This window comes from Notamacropus eugenii, chromosome 5 (genome assembly GCF_028372415.1).
Source record: "Notamacropus eugenii isolate mMacEug1 chromosome 5, mMacEug1.pri_v2, whole genome shotgun sequence".
Lineage (NCBI taxonomy): Eukaryota > Metazoa > Chordata > Mammalia > Diprotodontia > Macropodidae > Notamacropus > Notamacropus eugenii.
This window is the reverse complement of record NC_092876.1, coordinates 52,171,290-52,189,503: the sequence shown is the minus strand read 5'-3', so window position 1 is coordinate 52,189,503 and position 18,214 is coordinate 52,171,290. Positions and strand designations below refer to the sequence as shown.

Sequence of the window (18,214 nt, the reverse complement as noted above, 5' to 3'; positions counted from 1 at the left end):
AGGCAGAGGGAGGAACACCATGCTAGCTTGCTCCCCTGGGACTTTGGCTCCTTCTGCCCCACAGCAAGATCTGAATGCTTCTCTGTAATTCCTCCACCCCTCTCCTGCAGGGCCCAACAGCTCTCTCCCTGGCCTGTAAATCAGTTCATCAGGTCCTTCTCTAGGATCCAAGAAAAAGGCACACCCCATGGTGTTGCTTACTGTCTTTCTCTACAACCAGGTATTCCAAGAATTCCACCCAAGGAGATCAGGGATGAGGTTTGCCTTTCTCAGTCCTTAGGGACCAACCCTTAAGAAAACAGACAGTGTTATTTGATATCGGTGCTGATGTAGCACATTCAGAACTGGCATTCCGAGCCCTGATAAACATTCCAAGAGAAACAATGCCTAGGTCGGCTCTACTGGAAAGGAAACTGAAGCCCCCAGAGGAGCTGTGCTGGTGAGAGTGTCTGCCTCCATCTCGCAGCTTTGTGAGTATTTTTAAGATATACCACATTGAAGGTCTGTCTTCCCAGCTAGAGTATGGGCTTCCTGATTACAGAGACCATATAGTTTCCTGACTCTTGAAAATCTGTATATGGTAGAATTTGTTTGAGTTGACCCCACTGCCTAGAAATCACCCCAGATCATTATTGAACCCATCCATAAACCATTTATTTTATCTAAGTCCCATAAGGGCCCTGTGAGGAAGGAGGGAGGGGGAGAGAAAATCATCCATATCTTTCCTTTAAGGAAATTGGGGGTGGGGGAGAGAGAGAGAGAGAGAGAGAGAGAGAGAGAGAGAGAGAGAGAGAGAGAGAGAGAGAGAGAGAGAGAGAGAGAGAGAGAGAGTTTCAAACTATAATTTAAAAGAACAGTGAAAGTTAGGAGACCTGGATTCTAATCTTGACCCTGACACTAACCATATGAGCTTATTTGAGGCACTTCTCTTGGGGTCTCATTTTCTTCAGCTTGAAAAATATAAAATGTTAAAGGAAAAAAGTGAGCTCTATATAATTGATCTTCAAGTTCCCTTCTTCCACCTGTGGTCAGTTTGACTGGAAGCAATGGTCAGAACTGTTCCATTACAGTTCCGTCACCATAGGTAATCAAAACACTTTCCTTCTAGTGACCATGTGTGTGGCAGTTAGGGGTCTCTGCTGCCAAAGATCCTGGGATCACAGATCAGAGCCAGAGGGGTCCTCAGAGGTCTTCCAGCCCATCTCCTTTATTTTTCAGATGGAATAGGCTTCTTGGAAGGGTCCCCTTCTTCAAGCTTGATGTTCTTCAAGGAGAGTCTGGATGATCACTTGTCAAAAGGATTTTTGTGACATGATATAGTGGATAGGGGATAGGGCCTAGAATCAGGAAAGCAGGTTCAAATTTGCTTCTTAAACTGTGGTTACAATCTATGGGGTCACGAGTGGAAAAAGTTTAAGAAGACCTGGCCTAAATCACTTATTAACTATATTCATCTGTCTGGACTTCAGTTTCCTCAATTGTAAAATGAGAGGGTTGGACTCAATGTTGTCTATGATCCTTTCTAGCTATGAATGTGTGATCTTATGACTGCCAGAGGTGGGACAAGCCAGAAGAACATGACTCTAAAATCCTCCCTGAATCTATAATCTTATGATCTGAAATTCTGTATTTTATTGCCCACAGTGACACAACTCTTTAGTAGCAGAACTGAGACTAGAACTCAGGACTCCTGAATCCTAGTCATTGAAGTGCCATTTCAAAGTTTCCATTATTATGGTTCCAGATCAAGCTCTCATTACCTTTCACCTGGCCTATTGAAATCACCTCCTAACTGGTCTACCCATCTCTTTCTACTCCCTAGTCCTCCACATTCCATTCTTAGATATCACTGGCAAGCTGACCTTCCTCTTTCATAGATCTGACCATCTCATCTGCCTGTTCAAAGAACTTGATAGTTTGATTACCCATTGCCTATTGAACAAATCCCAAATTCCTTAGTTGGTCAATTCAATCCTTCAAAATCAGATCCCTGCCTATTGTTTACCTTGTCTCCCTTTAGCCAAATTAGGCTGCAATTCTACAAATATATCCCATAGTTTCCTGCCTCTTAGCTGTTCCTCTTGTCATTCACTACACATTGAATGTCTTGTTCCAACAGTCCACCCACTGGAATCCTACCCTTTCTTCAGGGCCCAGGTAAAATGTAGACTCCTCCATGCAGTCTTTCCCACTCTCCTCAAATGAAAGTGAGCTCTTCTCCCTCTGAATTCTCATAGTATTTTACATGTACCTTTCTTGTACATATAAGCCACTGAGTAGTGCCAGTGAACAAAGCAGATTGAGCTGCTAGTCACGGAAACAGGTAGCCCTCCCTTCCTCTGTATAGACGGCACTCCTCACTGCTCACTGCTCCTTTGGTGCCATGGTTCCCCTTTTCTAAGCAAGGCACTCCGCTTCATTTCTCAGGGACATGGCTTCCTTTTCAAATTCAACATGCCAAATGTCTCCCTGGTGGAGGGGAAAGAAAATGCCTGGGTTTTGCTCACTTGAAGACTAGAAGTATTACCAGCTTACTTTTCTCTTTTTTATATTTTAATTGCTAGGGGCATCTGGCCTTTTTTTTTTCATTCTTTCCCAAGCCTACAAAAGACCAGTCCCAGTCACCCTGCCTGCCCTGCTCACTCCATCCCCCAAGTAGAGCTGCCTACTCATATGGAACAAATATTTCGTCTCTCTAAAACAGTTGGCTCTCTTTCTCTTCTCTTCATTAAAATACATGAGCATTAAATAAAATATGACATGCAGCTTAGAAATTTCTCCTACCCAAAAGGGTTTTATGGTAAATAAATAAAATCTAAATTGAAAGTAACAGATAAAGGACTAAGTAGGGGGGAAAGAAAAGGCCTGGGTTTTGCTCGCTTGAAGACTTGAAGCTCATATTTTAACATTTCATCTCTAGGGGTATCTAGGGGGGGTTTTATTCTTTCCTAAGTCTATGACAGTCCAGTCACCCTGCTCTGCCCCACTGACCCCATCCCCAAGTAGAACGCCTACTCATATAAAGCAAATAGTTCATCTCTCTAAAACAGAGTTGGCTCTTTCTCTTCTCTTCATTGAAATACATGAGCATTGAATAAAATGTGACATACAGCTTAGACATATAGCTTTCTCCTAGTCATGAGGGTTTTATGGTAAATAAACAAAATCTAAATTGAAAGTAACAGATAGAGGACTAACAAGTTTCCACACGGCTACAGATAGGTGAATAGACAGATAGATAGACAGACAGATAGATGACATATAGATAGACAGACGGACGGACAGACAGACAGAAAGATAGATGGATAGACAGATAGATAGATAGATGAATAGATATATAGTTGAATGCCTAAATGAGTTAGATATAAAGATACATTAAAAAGTAGATGTTCTATATAAACATACATAGATTCCTAAATAGATACATAGAACATTTATTAATCATTTGCTATGTGCCTGGCATTGTGCTAAATGTTGATCAGGTCAAGTCAACAACCACTTATTAAGCACCTACTATGTGCTATGCCAAGTATAATACCAAGGATTAGGGATACAAAGAAAGGCAAAAAATTAAAATAAAAAAAAACCAACAATAACCTGGTCCCTGCTTTGAAGGAACTCAGTCTAAAGGGAAAAGAAGGAAGGAAACAAGCATTTATCAAACACCTACTGTGTGCCAAGCATTATGTCAAGCACTTTACAAATATATCTCATTCTATCCTTACAATGACCCTGGAACTGAGGCAAACTTTAAAGGTTAATTGACTTGCCCAGAATCGCAAGTGTATGAAATTGTATTTGATTCCAGGATTTTATCCACTGCACTGCCTAAGTGCCTCTAATAGGAGAGAGAACATGCAGATAACTGTGTGGATATGTGTGTGTGTGTGTGTGTGTGTGTGTGTGTGTATTAAAGGTAGTTAGGCTATATATGTGTGTATGTATGTATATGTATATATACACATATGTATATATACAAATATATGTACATATACACACACATATATACATATATATAAAACTATAACTATATGTGTATATGTATATACAAGACATATATGGGATAAGTTGAAAATAATCAACAAAGGGAAGCCACTAATATTAAGGGAGAATCAGGAAATACTTCCTTCCTCAAGAAGGTGGGATTTTAGCTGGGACTTCCTAGAAGGCAGAAGGCAGAGAAAAAGAGGGAGAGGCATGAAGGACAGCCAGGGAAAAGGCATAGAGTAAAGAGAGAGGGTGTCTTGTTTAAGGAATAGCAGAGAAGTCACTGCTGCTGGAGTGTAGAATGTGTGGGGATAAACAGGATATAAGAACACTGGAAAGGAGGCAGGAGCCTAGGTTATTAAGGACATGCTATTATGAATAGCAAACAGAGGATATGATTCTGGAGATAATCAGGAGCCACATGAGTTGGCTGAATAAGAGAATGATATGACATGTGCTTTAGGAAGATTAATTAGACAGCTGAGTGGAGGGTGGCCAAGAGTAGGGAGAAACTTGAGGCAAGCAGACCTACCAGCAGGTCCAGGCATGAAGTGATAAGGGCTAGTATGAGGGTGCTAGCACTGCCAGAACATTAGGGGGCATATTGGAGAGATGTTTCAAAGGCGGAGTCAATAAAACTTGGCATCAGATTGGGATGGGATGGGGCAGGGAGAAAGGAGCAAAAGGTTCTAGGTTCTGACTGGGAAGATCGTGGTGGTGCCCTTGCTAGTATTGGGGAAATTTGGGGGGAGGTAGGGTCATATTGCTGAGAGGACACAGTATTTTGTTAGTTGATTCCCAGAGACTAGGGCTAACAAAGGGCAACTGAGTCAGTGGGATTGCATTTTTGTTGGAAGAGTTGCCTATCTATTGAGTCTATATAAATTAAGAGGGTTCTTATGATCTTCATCACTCACTTTTTGCCTTTTCCTTTGCACTATCTTTCTGAGTACAGCAAAAGTGGGGGAAGGGAAGGAGTTCTCTCTTCTCCTTTCTCCTCTACCAGGAGTAAATTAAAAGTGACTTGCAGCAGAAACACATGGCAGAGGTTAATGTGCTTGTCCAATCTGCTCAAGAAGGTAGTTCATGAATAATGTTCATCTCTAATTGTGTGTCCTGGACTTCTTTTTGGAAGAGGAGGTGATTTCTGATTCCCTAGACAGTATGATCCTGGGAGCTAGCCTTAAAACCAGAGAAGGGACATTTCCTGGGAAGCATCAGCTTTGGAAGTTGCCTTTGAGTTCAAGGGTTCATTTACCAGCATCCTAGAGAGAGATGTCCTCCACAGAGTGCTTCTGAGAACATAAAGAGCATCTCCAAAGAATTGTGCTGTAGGTAATTGCCTAAAGCTAGGTTGGGGGTGATGGATCTTATCAGACCTGCCATTTCAGTGAATTTGGAGACATTGGAGGTCCATAGAGAGGGGGATATTTTTCTGGCAGCTCTCCTCATCCCTTAAAGTGTAATTACCTTCAAAGGGATACTCTAATAGTTTATTTGAATGGATTGTGTATTTCTCTATCTGTACATGGGCTCCTTCCAATTAAATAAAGGTTATCCCATACCCAGTTCCCAAGTGCCTGAGTGGAATTTGGAGATGGCATCACTTCCCATTCAGAAAAACCTAGATAGGAGCAATCCCTAAGCTTTGTTCTAGAAATTCGCCTGGTATAAAATTCTGGGGCATAATGAGCCAAAGACAGAAGACCCCCCAGTTTTGACCCTCTCCATGTAAGCTGTGAGTCTTTGAAGGGGAGAAGTCATAGGTAATGGTATTATATTTATCATCATCATTAGCACACATGCTCTGGAAGATAGGGAAAAGTTTCTAGAAGTGTATTGGGTAAAACTGCAAGTCCCTTCTGCCTATCTCCATTTCTCGGCCATTTCCTTGTCCAAAAGAAAGGCCTTGTTGATAGTAATATCTTGGTCATAGAAGATCCTGCACAAAGACACACTTTGTTTAGTCCATATTGCAGATGATCTCTATAAGGAAAACAGACCACAGTGTGTTCATTGATAATATGTGCAAAGGATTTTCACAGCTCTTTGAAGCTACCATCAAAAATCAATCAATTATCCTTAAAGTACTCAGAAGCTGGATAGGGTCAAAATGATGAATAATAGTGATAACTGACACGTGTATAGTGTTGAGGTTTTTAAAGGCTTATACACTTTATAGGCATTTTCTCATTAGGTCTTTAAACAGCCCTTTGAGGTAAATTGTACACATATCATTATTTCCATTTTACAGATGAGAAAACTGAATGAGACTCAGGAAGGGTAAGTGATTTGTTCATGGTCATGTAGCAAGTGACTGAGACAGAATTTGGGTCTCCTGACTTCATATCTAGCTCTTTTTCAGCAATGCCATTCTACATTGCCCCCTCTTTGGCATCCTCCTTCTTTGCCACTGTCTTACTCCTTATGTATCTTCCCCTTTCTTCCTTATCCCTTGAGAAACCCTGGAGCTTTAGTGACACCCTCTGGCGACTCAGAAGCACTCCCTTACCCATAGTCATACCTGGATCTACTCTCCTCTGCCATGAATTGACATCAAATTATTCCTCTCCTATTAAAATTTTTATTCTCTTGGTGCCACTAAGATCCTCTTAAACCCTCAAATACTATGATTTCTGTGATGAGGCTAATCTTGTCCCCTCTTATCCAAAATACTCTCAGGTAGAGCCAAAATGGTGACTTAGAGGCAGCGACCCAGGTGGACTCTCTCAATATTCCCTTCCAAACAACTTTAAAGTAATGCTTCAGATCAAATTTTGGAGCAGCAGAGCCAACAAATGGTCAGGGTGAAACATTTTTCTGGTCTAAGAAAATTTAAGAGGGCAATAGGAGAGGTCTATGACACCAAGATGGATGGCCTATCAGAAGTATATGTAGCAGCAGCAACAGTGGCTAAAACAGAAGCAGCTTTGGGAGCTCTCAGTCCAGAGACGGTAAGGGGGTCAGACAACAAGCCAGAAAGAAATGAAAGGGGATCCTTTGATGACACTGGGTGCAGCTGGTTCTGACTGGCAATTCTATTGCTCATATACAGTTTGGGGTCATAGTTCCAAGGTGGAGAAGAGCACTTCTGGTTAGTCACAAGGGAGCATGGGCCATAGTTGCAATTCTTAGGCAGAGAGGGGTGCTAGTACTTAGTTTAAAAAGCAGAAAATAAAATATGAAAGCAGATTTGTTGACATGGGAAAAGAGGTACAAAAGCTAACTGAAGAAAATAATTACTTAAAAATTAGAATTGGGCAGGTGGATGCTAAAAGACTCCATGAGATGTCAAGAAACAATAAGACAAAGTCAAAAGAATGAAAAACAGAAGAAAATGTGAAATATCAGAAAAACAACTGACCTGGAAATAGATCTAGGAGAGATATTAAGAATAATTGGACTACCAGAAAGTCACGATTTTTTAAAACAAATAAAAGACCTAGACATCATATTTCAAGAAATTATAAAAAGAAAACTGCCCTGATATCTTAAATCCAGAGGATAAAACAGAAACTGAAAGGATCCACCAATCACCTTATGAAAGAGATTCCTTAAATGAAAACTCCCAAGAATATTATTCCAGAGCTCTCAGATCAAGAAGAAAATACTGCAAGCAGCCAGAAAGCAGTTGTTCAGATATCAAGGAGCCATAGTCAGGATTACACGAGATTTAGCAGCTTCCACGGTAAAGGATCAGAGGACTTGAATAATGATATTCCAGAAGGCCAAGGAGTGAGTATTATAAACAAGAATAACCTACCTGACAAAATTGAGTATAATCCTTCATGGGGAAAAACATTTAATGATATAGAAAACTTTCAAGCATTCCTGATGAAAAGACTAGAGCTGAATAGAAAATTTGCCATTCATACAGAAGACTCAAGAAAAGCATAAGAAGGTAAACACTAAAGAAATCATAAGGGACTCAATAAGGTTAAACTGTTTATAATTTTATATGGAAAAATGATACATGTAACTCCTAAGAACTTTGTCATTATTTGGACAGTTAAAAGGAGTTCACATAAACCAAGGGCATGGGTGTAAGTTGATTATGTTGGGGTAATGTAAAAAAATGGAAAGGTGAGAAAGAAGGATCCCCTAGGAGAAGGAGGAAGGGAGAGGTAGAATGGGGAAATTTTTCTCACATAAAAGAGACACTCAAGGAAGAACTTTTATAGTAGAGGGGGAATGGGGAGAGGAAGGAAGGTGGCAGGCAATGTTTGAACCTCACTCTCATCAAAATTAGTTCAAAGAGGGAAGAATATATATACAAACTCAATTGTGTATAGAAATTTATCTTTGGTTTAGTCTTTTACAACATAACTATCATGGAAGTGCTTTGCATTGTTACACATGTATGACCTATATTGAATTGCTTGTTTTCTCAATGAGGGTGAGTGAGGAGGGAGGGAGAGAGAGAATATGAACTCAAAGTTTTAATAATAAATGTTAAAAATTGTTTCAGCATGCAACTGGAAATTAAGATATAGAGGCAATAGAGTATAGAAATCTATTTTGCCCTACAGGAAAATAGAGGGGAAGGGGGATAGAAGAAGGGTGGGAATAGAAGGGAGGACAGACTGGAGGAAGGGGTGGATGGGGTGCATGCTGTCCTGGGGTGGGGGTGGGGACAGACGGGGAGAAAATTTTGAATTCAAATTCTTGTGTAAGTGAATACTGAGAACTGAAAATAAATAAATTTTATAAAATTTGAAAAAAAAGAAAAGAAATCTCTCTTACCCAATAGGGAAATAGAGGAGAAGGGTTTAAGGGAAAGGAGGGAGGATCATAAAAGGGAGGTTAGATCAAGGGAGGCAGTGGTTAGAAGCAAAATAAACGTTTGAGGAGGGGAAGTATAAAAAGAAAGAGAAGAAAACAGAAGAAAATAAGATGGAGAGAAATTAACAGCAATCATAATTAAGGATATGAATGGGATGAGCTTACTCACAAAATGGAAGTGGATAACAGAATGTATGAGAAACGAATCTAACAATATGTAGTTTACAAGAAACACACTTGAAATATAAAGACACACACATTGTTAAAATAAGGGGCTGGACTGAATCTATTATGCTTTGACTGCAGTAGGAAAAGGCAGAGGTAGCAATTATGATCTCAGACAAAGTAAAAGTAGAGCTCATTAAAAGTGATAATCAGAGAAATTACATTTTGCTTAAAGATATCACAGACAATGAAGTAATATTTAAAAATTTTATAAATGTCTCTGATAAAGACCTTATTTTTCAGTTATATAGAGAATTGAGTCCAATTTACAAAAAAAAATAAGAGCCATTCCCCAATTAATAAATGATTAAAAGATAGGCAAAAATAGATTTCAGAAGAAGAAATCAAAGCTATCTATAGTCATATGAAAAATGCTCTAAATCACTTGATTAGAAAAGGCAAATTAAAACAACTCTTTGGTACCACCCCATGCCTATCAGAAATGACAAATGCTAGAGGGGATGTGGGGAAAATAGGTAATATTAATGAACTATTAGTGAAGTAGTGAATTGATCTAACCATTCCAGAGAACAATTTGAAACTATGCCCAAAGGGCTATAAAACTGTTCATACCCTTTGACCCAGTAATACCACTGGGAAATCTGTATCCCAGAGATCAAAGGAAAAGGGACCTACACGTGTACAAAAAATATTTATATCAACTCTTTTTGTGGTGACAAAGAATTGTAAATTGAGAGAAGGCTCACCAGTTGAGGAAATAATTTCCCTGAATTATTGAATAAGTGACATTATGATTGTAATGGAATACTATTGTGCTATAAGAAATGATGGGGGGAGTGGTTTCAGAAAAACATGGAAAGACTTATATGAACTGAGGCAAAGTGAAGTGAGAATTGGAAGATCATTGTGCACAGTAACAGTAACAACAATGTTGTAATGATGATCAACTGGGAAAGACTTGGGTACTCGGATCAGTCCAATGATCCAAGATAATTCCAAAGGACTCATAATGAAAAAATGCTATCCACCTCTCGAGAGAGAACTGATAAACTCTGAATGCAAATTGAAGTATAATTGTCTTACTTTTTTTGCTTTTTAAAAAAAAATGGCTAATAGGAAATATATTTTGCATGATTTCACATATGTAATTTATATCATATTACTCTCCTCAATGATGGGGGAGGAGTAGGAGGGAGAAAGAGAATTTGGAATTAAAAATTTAAAAAGAAAAAAATGTTTAAAATAAATAGTGATTTAAAAAAATAAAATACTCCCACAGAATCACAAAATTAGGCACCTCTATTCCCTAAGTTCTAAAAACTTCTTTTTTTGTTAATTAAATATTTTTGCTTTAAAAAATTCTTTCTGCTTTCTGATCCATTGGCTGTCAGTTTCAGTTCTGGGTCCTTTGGACCAGTGTTCTTCTTCTATATCAAGTGCTATAGCTACATGTGCTAAGTATTATGTATCTGCAAGTGACCTATATGTCTGGTCCATGACACGCATTTAAAAATTTTTGTTTATTTTTTACAAACATTTATTATTTCTCCCTTCTACATTCCCCCCATTAGACAATTTTTAAAAAGAAAACTGATATCAAATATGCAGAGTCTAACAAAACAAATCCCCAGTTTCAGGCCATGTTAAAAAATATGTCTCATACTACACCTTGAGTCCATCACCTCTCTGGTCAGAGGTGAGTAGTGTAATGCTTAGAGTTCTAAAATCTTTCAAAGTTGTTTTTCTTTTTAATGTTGTCACCATATAAATTGTCTTTTCACTCATTATCGTTAAGTCAATCAATATCAATAAGCATTTATCAAGCACTAGCTGCATGCCAGACACTGTCCTAAGCACTGGGGATACAAAGAAAAGCCAACGATAGTTTCCACCTACAGGAGCTCACAATCTGATGGGGGAGACAACATGTAGACATCTATATACAAACAAGTTATAGACACGATAAATAGGAAATAATCAACTGAGGGAAGGCACTAGAATTAAGAGGGATTCAGAAAGGCTTCCTATATAAAGTAACATTAATTAGGACTGGGGGGAAGCCAGGGTGACCAGAAAGTGGAGATAGAGAGAACATTCCAGGAATGAAGGACAGTCAGTGAAAATGTCTAGAGTTAGGAGATGGAGTGTCTGCATCAGTTCATTTATGTCTTCCCAAGATTCTCTGAAATCATTCAAAATTCTTACAATGCAATAGTATCTATTACATTCATATACCATAATTTGTTCAGCCATTCCCTAATTGATGGGTACCCTCTGCTCCTACAAATAGCTGCTACAAATATTTTAGTACTTATAGATTCTTTTTCTTTTTCTTTGATATCTTTGGGGCATAGGCTGAGCAGCTATGTAACTGGGTCAAAGGGTATATACACTTTAATTATTTGGAGGACATAGTTCCAAATTGCTTTCCAGAATGGCTGGACCAGTTCACAACTTCACCAACAACACATTAAGATGTCTCCCCAAAGCCCCTCCAACATCTGTCATTTTCCCCTTTTGTCATCTTTGCCAATCTGATAGATGTGAGTTTATAGAAGCTTAGAATTGCTTTAATTTGCATTTTTTTAATTCTTTGTGATATATAGCATTTTATATGGTTATTGATAACTTCAACTTCTTCCTTTGAAAACTGATTTCATATTCTTTGATTGTGAAATGGCTCTTGGTCTGATAAGTTGTACCTATGCTTCATTTAATGAGACTGAGGGGACAGCCTAGAATTTGACTTCCAACCAGTGACAAAATTGATGCACTTTTTTTCCTCTTCCCCAATTAAAAAAAATACAATCGTGATAAATTACACCTGATACATAGTTAGAGTTCACAAATGTACACAATAACATCAGAGAGCGGACATATAACATAGGTACATAACATATAACATAGGTACATAACATATAACATAGGTACAAGTCATCATCCTGATGCTCATATTTTGCTATACTGCACAACATTCATATTGCAATTACAATGCAGCAGATCCTAGATTCTGGGTCTTTTGGCACATAGTAGGTGCTTAATAAATGTTTGTTGACTTATTGACTAGTGAGTTCCCCCTCTTTGGAGGGCTTCAAGGTGATGATCTGAATGACCACTTGTTGCACATGGTATGTTATAGTGAGGATTACTTTTTGAGTATGGATTGGACTAGATGGCCACTTCCAAATCTAAATATCTATGTTTTCATGAAAGAGTGTAAAGGTTTCATCTTCTTCCCCTTTTTGGAAATTGAGACCAAAAACAAAATGCCTGACATTTTATGGCACCACTCCCCAATTCTCCAAAATTGTTTCAAGATTCACCAGTGTGACAGATCAGTGATCACATGTATAAGATAGGAAGTTTCATTCTCATCTCACACAGTGTGATCAAGGAGGCCCATGATGTGATCAGTAGGCTTTAAGGAGGTGCCATAGGCACTATTAATGGATGTGTGAATCAGTTCATAATCAAGAGGAGGCGAGGACCTGGACAGTAGAAGGAAGGTCACTTTCACCACCCAGGAAACATCTTGTGACTGACTGAGAGAATAGGGGCCTCTCCATAAAACCAGCAGCCAGCCAGCAATCGAGGATTCCAAGCTCCAGAGTGCTTTGGCAGAAGAAATTCCCACTATCGACCACAACATCAGAGCTACTGAACCAGGAGGAGACAGACGGTGCATCCAGCCAAGAGCAGAGACGTGCATTCTTAAAGACAGACATAGATGCCAACACGGAGGAAAGAAACAGAGAAGAGAGCCAGCAATGAACCAGTCCTAGGAACCAGGCTGAGCAGTCCACCTAACAGAAACATTGTATCCAAGAGAAGCTGGGAGAGAACTCTACAAAGAGAAAAAGGATTTTGAATCATGAAATACCAGGAGCTGTGAGCTGCCTTTGTCCTATGTGCAGTGGTGTGCTGGAGCCAGCTCCAACCAGCTCACAAGAGCCGAATGTTAGATTATCAGTGTGAACAGAAATTGGCAAACATTACAAATCAGGGCTTGATTAATGGTCTTGTTGATTGTCTAGACTTAAGAAAATGATGGAGTAGATGTTAATAATGCAGATTAAATTTTAAAAATGCATCACATATTTTTTTTCAGAAAGCTGGTTGTTAAACATTTACCAGCATACCCCTGCATTCACGTGTCTGACGTGTGCACACAACCATCATATTCTGCATTTGAGTCCACGCTTCTCAAAGATACCCATATGTATTTGTGGAAGAGTAAGTCTCAGGTTTAATGTTTTATAGCAACTCTTCTTATTACAACACTTTATTACTTGAATTTGCTAACAGTTAACTGTCTATTGGTTGACGGTTGATGGGTGGTACATCCAGGGGGTCTTGGGAGCCACGGTAGCAGGAGTGGCTATCCATAAGATTATCCCTGGAATCCCAAGGGGTGTCATTGGACTTGTGAATGCCCAGGCCTCAAATGAAAGGGCACGTTGGAAGAGTATCCAGGAGAGGGTGTTGTACTACAACTTACCTAGGGTTAGTAACAAATTTATTGAGAATAGCCAGGAACTCTATTGCAATCTCCTCTCCCTGGTTTTCAGGAGGAAAGATTTGAGAGCCAGGGAAGCACTTTTTTTCTCCTGTCTGGTCTTCTCTCCCACTTAAAAACTCTAATTCAAAACACCCAAGTGCAGCTGGGGACAGGTTGGGGGGGTAGGAGGTAGGGAACCTCCACAAATTCATGATAGTCTCTATCTCTCTCAGGGCAGGAAGAAAACACTATCTATCTGGAACCATATTTCCAGTCTGCATAGTTAGGTTTCAGACATTTTCACTGACCTTGAGGGTAAAGTCCAAATGTAGGTATTACACTGGCATACAGAGGCTCTTAATACATACTTACTGATTGCTTACTTACTGAACCCTGGACAAATCATTTGAATTTTCATTATTTCCAAGCAAGTCTCTAAAACATAAATTGCATAGCAAGCCCTGATCTCCTTGGTTACTCAGCATAACAGCAGGATTTCCCTACACCATGGAAACATATGTATAGTGTAGGTGTATATACATTTACATAATATAGACATGTATGTCTCATACACATGTGTGTGTCCATACATAGATATAAATAGTATCCCAGAATTCTGAATGGGAAATGTCTAGATGTGCCTACATAGCTATGTTATACTTATATGCATATATATATATGTGTGTATGTATGTTTATACTTGTAGTACCTCCCTCCCAGGGCTATTGTAAAGATGGAATGAAATGAGGCCTGTATAACCTTCTGCAAGTCTTCAAGAACAAGACAAATATCATCCATTATTATTATTAAGCCAATGCTCTGCAGTGTTTTCTTTTAAAATAATAGAAAAGAGAAGTTAAGTTGATTCTATTTCCTCTGGACCAGAGGTGCTTAACCTTTTGTGTGTTCTGGACCCAGTAGGCAGTGTGTGGTAAAGCCTATGCCTTCCTTCTCAGAAGAATGTTTTTAAATGCATAAAATAAAATACAGAGGATTACAAAGAAAACCAATTATATTGAAGTATTGAAGTACAGTTATCAAAATACATATTTTTTAGAAATTCAGAGACCCCAGGTTAAGAACCCTTGTAACTTGTCACTTTATTTATTATTTTTAAAACTACCTCTGCGATGTTGACTTATGCTCATTTGGATAAGAAGGGCACACACTGATCCAGAATTTTTTGACTATGGTCCAGCCTGAAGGTAGAAAGTGGACGATCTGTTTAGTCCCCTCACCCTAGTTCCCACCCCCAATCGAGACCTAAGGTTCCTCCCTATGTGTTAGTTCCTTGGCATGCCAACCCTCTGCCAGCATCTTTATCCACGTTCCTCACTCTTGGCTTCCTCTACTTGTTTGTCTGACACTGGATATTCAGAATAAACATGACCCACACCTGTGTCCACTCACACCAAATTGACCTCCTGTCTCACTCAGGTCTCAATGCTGGGCTCATTTTTACTGAAAGAGAATTTAGGGAGGGAGTGGGAGGACAGAGGAAAGAAAAAAGAAAGAAGGAGAGAGAGAGAGAAACTTTCTAGACCATGACAGAGACTAAGATAGAGAATGAGAGGGATGAAGACATAGAGCAAGAGGAAAAAGAGAGGGAGGAAGGAAAGGAGGAGAGATCAAATGGATCTCATCACTCCAACCTATAGGGAGGCTGGGCTGAAACAAAGGTGCTGGGGGCAGGCAAAGGAATTCAGAGGGGAAGTACTCATTGGAGGGGAGGAAGAAACAAGGGTCACTTTCAGTGGATTTTATTTATTTTACCCTAATAGGTCTGATTTACCTAAGAAAAAAAACAGTGCATTTGTAAAGAATTCAATGTTGGAAAGGACTAGTGGGGTTTTATGAGTGGTTCTTACACCCTGCCTTCACAGATGGGCTGTCCTGGGGCACCCTGCTACTATTTTGTTCCCCTCTGGCTGAAAGAATTTCCATCCTATTAGGAACACATTCCCCCCCACTACTCCCACCCCCAAACCTCACCGTGTTGCCTTTGGCTGGGCTCACGGTGTTATGCTTGCAAGTTCATATATTTCTGACTCTCCAGGGCACCTGCCCGCACATGGACCCACTGAAGCGTCTGGTCCTCAACTTTCTTGAGCCTTTTTTTCCATTTACTCAGGGTTTTTTGCCTGAGTTCAAGCACACTCCTTTTTCCTCCTAACACTGACTGCCTGTTCTGTTGGAGGAGAAAAGTAGCCAGTTGTCAAATAAAGCTTTAGTGTACGTGTGTTTGTGGGTAGTGGTTATTTTCAGTCTTGCTAAATGCCAGAATGCTGGTAAGAGAGGGAGGGGAAGGATTAGGCTACACGATCCTGAATCTGAGTTTTCATCCTCTTCCCACTTACAAGACTAGGAGTCAGACTCTCTGAGTTCAATTCAATTCAATTCAACAAAAAAAAAGATTAAGCACTTACTGGTACAAGCTGCTGTACAATGGAACACAGAGACGAAAATGAAACTGTCTTCAAGGAGAACAAAAGGAAATGCCAACCATTGGAAACCTTCTTTTGGCCTTGCCTACTTGGCATCGAAACCACTTCAATGTTTCATTCAACAGATCTGCTCTCTCATTGGTGTGGACACTACCTCCAGGGACCTATTGATGTCCTCTTGTTTCATGCAAGATGGTTGGGAGAAAGTTGAATCCTATAGACAAAGGGAAGTTCCTAGACCTATGAAATGTGCTATTCTTTCCTTCTGCTTTGGAGGCACCATCTTCTTCCTCCTTCAAACTTAACTTCCAGGCTCCATGGGGTTCACTACAAGGATGAGGAAACTTTTAAAATTAATCAGTCTCTGTAACATGTGCTAAATCCATTATTTAGTGTGGCAGGAAGGCAAGAGAACTAAATTTGGAGTCACAAAATGAGAGTTTAGCCTAAGCTTCACCACTAACTAGCTTTGTGACCTTGGACAGGTCATATGATAATAGATTTAGATCAGGAAGAGACATTAAAGATGATCTGGTGCAATCCTTTCATTTTTTTAATATACAATTTATTTTTCACTTCTCAACATTCACTTCCATAAGAATCTGAATTCAAAATTTTCTCCCCATCTCTCCCCACCCACTATCCCAGAACAACATGCACCCCATCCAGTCCCTCCTCCAGTCTGTCCTCCCCCTTCTATTACCCACACTTCTTCCATCCCCCTTCCCCTCTATTTTCCTGTAGGGCAAAATAGTTTTCTATACTCCATTGCCTCCCTCCCCACCTGCCTTCATTGAGAAAATAAGCAATTCCGTATAGGCCATACATGTGTAACAATACAAAGCACTTCTATAACAGTTATGTTGTAAAAGACTAACCACATTTCCCTCTGTTCTATCCTGCTCTCCATTTATTCCATTCTCTCCCTTGACCTATCCTCCCACAATAGTGTTTGCTTTTGATTATCCCTTTCCCCAATTTGTTGTCCCTTCTATATCTTTCCTCTCCTATCCCCTTCCCCTTTGCCATCCTGCAGGGTAAAATATATTTTCATATCCAATTAAGTGTGTGTTATTCCCTCCTTACACCAAATCTCATCAGAGTAAGGCTCAATTATTTCCTTTCATCTTCCCCCTTTTCCCCTTCACTGTAAAAGCTCTTTCTTTCTTTTTTTTGTGAGATGATTTGCTACATCCTACCTCTTCCTTTCTCTTACTCCTAGTATATCCCATTCAACAGTACATTTTATTTTTTTAGGTATTCTTCCTTCATATTCAGCTCACCCTGTGTCCATGTGTATATGTACACATATATGCACATATATATACACTCTATATATACATACATACACATACACATATGTGTACACATACACATATACACACACACATACACCCATGAACCTATATATACCTACACATATATAATATACACATATATACCCATACACACCTACATATATACACTCCCTTTCATTACCCTAATACTGAAAAAGATCTCATGACTTAGAAATAACATCTTTCCGTGAAGGAATGTAAACAGTTCAACTTTAATGAGTTCCTTAAAGCTTCTCTTTTCCGTTTACCTTTTCATATTTCTCTTGATTCTTGTATTTGAAAGTCAGATTTTCTATTCAGCTCTGGTCTTTTCAACAAAAATTCTTAGAAGTCCTCTATTTCATTGAAATTCCATTTTTTTCCCTTGAAGTATTAAATTCAGTTTTACTGGGTAGGTAGCAATTCTTTCACTTTATAGATGAGGAAACTAAGACCTATTTTATTTAAGCAGTTTGCTCAAGGTCACAGAGGGAGTGAGTGTAGAGGAAAGATTCAAATTGAATCTTCTCTGAACCCACCTGTAAGCATTTACTGGGTGCAAGCCACTGTGAAAGGCGAAAAACAAGAAGGCAACATTTCTTGTCTTCAAGGAGAATAAGGAGAAATAAGTTCATGGGGATATTGATTAATGTAAACACAGAAGACCTAGACTTCTCCATGGAACTGATCAATCAGTTAAACTAGGGGGAAATAAGTCCATCACTTTGGGAGGATATAAGTGCTTCAATCATTGGAGTAAAGACAGATGGTGACACACAAAGAATATCTTGGCATTGGATAAATGAATCGGACACCCTTCTGGGCCTGTGTATGACACAGCAGGCCAGTTTGGAAGTGTCTTGTCCACACTGAAGCAGTCAGGCTTCAGGAGCATCTCAAGAAAGCAGAACCTTAAGTTTGTAGCACAGGGTAGAAGGGAGAAGAAGAGAGTGAGCCCAGTATCCTACGTATCCAGTAGGAGACAGTGTACCTCACAGAGA

General features: G+C 39.4%; 1 protein-coding gene across 1 annotated transcript in view; it reads left to right on the top strand.

Annotated features, from left to right (window-relative positions):
* The first annotated feature begins 202 nt into the window (after window positions 1-202).
* Window positions 203-18,214, top strand: part of DHRS3 (dehydrogenase/reductase 3) — an 83,039-nt gene continuing 65,027 nt past the window's right edge. Inside the window, exon 1 of the mRNA XM_072608917.1 lies at window positions 203-470. The gene's annotated coding sequence lies outside the window, so the exon portion shown is untranslated. The remainder of the gene's footprint in view (window positions 471-18,214) is intronic.